General features: G+C 28.2%; 1 long non-coding RNA gene across 1 annotated transcript; it reads left to right on the forward strand.

The window, feature by feature from the left end:
- Positions 1-727: 727 nt before the first annotated feature.
- LOC110225309 lies at positions 728-1,787 on the forward strand. The gene is made up of 3 exons (XR_002329705.1): positions 728-1,043; positions 1,167-1,241; positions 1,729-1,787. It is a non-coding gene; the product is annotated as an uncharacterized LOC110225309 (long non-coding RNA).
- The last annotated feature ends 885 nt before the right edge of the window (positions 1,788-2,672 follow it).

Raw genomic sequence — 2,672 nt, forward strand, 5'->3', positions numbered from 1 at the left:
CGATCTTTTGAGTATAATTGCTATAACAATTCCATTTAATGTTTCTTTAATTACAAATAAGTTACCTATTTTAATGGTAAATAATCTTTCATAATAATGACCCTAATAAATGGCCGATTTTAATGGGAAATCGTTTTCATATTTATGCTCATAATAAATGTCCAGATTTTAACTATATATATATATATATATATTATGAAATTATAAAGAAAAAATGTATTTAAAGAAAAACGACATTAATTAGTAATAAATTCATTTTTCATATTTAATATCACAAAAAAATCTTTTTTGGTAATATTTTCTGATTTAGGCAACAGAATATGATGAATTTATGACATTAAAACTATAAAATCTATATTATTCTAAAAGCGAATCCCTAAAATAACGTTAATAGGTAACTAATTGCACCAACTAATCTAAATAAATAGCATATTACCAAATCGCAATTGTGTCATCAATCATTTCCAATAATAGTTGGTATAAAATTTAGAGAATATCTCAATTTTTTATTCGCGAATTAGCATTAAATATTTGAATTAAAGATTACACGTTTAACAAACTTGCCAAAATCTCAACATATTATCTTTAACGACACAATTAGGGTTAGTTAATATTTAAATCCCCAACGAATTATAGAAATATATTAAATACTCAAATAAATGCATAATCCTAGCATATTCCAATTAACAATATAAAAGATTTACTCCCTGATATCTTGTGGCAGTTATTATTTTTTTTTCCGAAGATTTCTATGAATTAGCGAAACCTAATTAGTTTTCCTATAAATACTAAACACCTAAACTCCATTTACCATCGCCAAACACAAAACTTGGATGATTTCTCTTTCTTTGTTCTTTCTTTGTTGTTTCTTTCTCTAGCTAAAATATTTATTGTTTTTTTTTCTTCTTTTCAATTCTCTACAACTAGAAAATTCTAGATTTCTTCAAAATATGTATCACTAATATATATTTCGTATTGTTTTTTGCAGTTCAATTGTAACCGGCCATTCACGGCAACTAAGAGTGGGATCAGTGCATCGAAAAGTATGTATTTTTCGTTTTTGATTATGGTCAAACTGGGTTTTAGATTCATTATATGTAAATAATCTAATAACTAAATTTTACTAAAATTTTGCTAATCTCTATCTTTTTTTAATTGTGCTACAGATTTCTTAACGAGCTAAACTAAAAAAGACTATCATCTTCGTCATGAACATCGAGGTGATGCGTTAGAGCGAGCGAGTTAAGCCTCTAAAGTTTGATAGAAAAAAATTCATTTTTATTGTTAAAGGTGTCATTAATTTTTCTGTTGTTTTTAGAACATAATTTTAGAAGAATTTAGATTTCTAAGAATAAAGGTAAAAATTTATATTTTATAAAATCAAAAGTTTGTGGTTTATCATTAGATATGTTTTTTTTTAAAGTCCAATTTATTTATTTTTAAACGTTGACATGATTTTTTCCCCAATTTTTTTTTTGGAAGGTGCTAAGAATAATGAATTTTGTTATTTTAAAAAAATTTTATAAACAATTTTAATAATTACGATTTTTATAAGGTTGAAGTTTTGTTATTTTTATAAGGTTGAAGTTTTGTTATTGTTTGCATCATATATGTTTTTTTTTTTTATTTTCATGTTTAATGTTTTCTATGTATGCTTTTCTTTCTGATTTTGATTTTAACAAATATAATATCTAAGATCTTTAATAAATTTTCTTTAATTTCTTGCAGGAGAAGAAAAAAATGTAGAATCTTCCTCTTTTGATTTGTTCTCATCTTTCAAGTTTTTAAAAACACTAGGTGAATACCCACGCAGGGTTTTTTTTCCGATTGTTTCTAATTTTTGTAAATTAACAATTTTGTAAAAGCCAATACGAAATATGTCATTTGTTAAATGCTATTAACAATATTAAACCAAAAAAGATTGTTAAATAACATTTTGAGTCGAGAGTTGCATAATGAATTAAAATATCACACACAAAAAACTGTGGATGTAATAGAACTTATCTTTTGATATTATCTAACGTTTGCACAAATGTGTTTCGAATCGATGAACACGACCAAATGCATATGCCTTAGCTTGATAAAACTTCTATTTGTTGAGACAAATTTTGTGTTAAACCTTACTACTCATATGCCTTAGTACTCTAGTGTTTCAGCTTAATACACCTTGTCACTGCTATGCCATCTCTAAAGCAATCTCTATACAACTGTTTTGAAGTAACAATCATTTTTAAGTATTTAGCTTAAAAGAATCTTGAATCATTTTTAAGGATTCATATTCTGACACGCCCTCATCGCTGTGTCCGCTTCCTTAAACGTCACCTGATCAATCAAACCAACTTTTAGATAGAAAAAGTGAAACTTAATCTAAGAAACAAAAACGAAGAAGAGAGAAGAATAACATACAAAATTTAATCGAACGTGAATAGCTAAAGAGGTTTTGCTATTTAGGTTCTACTTGGGGAAGCATAATGGAGATTGTTGGTGTCGGATCCCGCAGTTCGGATCCGGCCCGGAAAGATAGTGGATCAGTGAGACGAAATGGGCCGTCGGCCCGGTCCAGGGGACGAAAAGAGCGGCCCAATAAGTTCAAGCCCAGTTCGAGTAAAACGGCGAGATCCCGCGAGTTAAATGAAAGGCGGATTGTACGGGATGTGCGAGATCGGGAAGAT

Source organism: Arabidopsis lyrata (genome assembly GCF_000004255.2).
Source record: "Arabidopsis lyrata subsp. lyrata unplaced genomic scaffold ARALYscaffold_366, whole genome shotgun sequence".
Taxonomy (NCBI): domain Eukaryota; kingdom Viridiplantae; phylum Streptophyta; class Magnoliopsida; order Brassicales; family Brassicaceae; genus Arabidopsis; species Arabidopsis lyrata.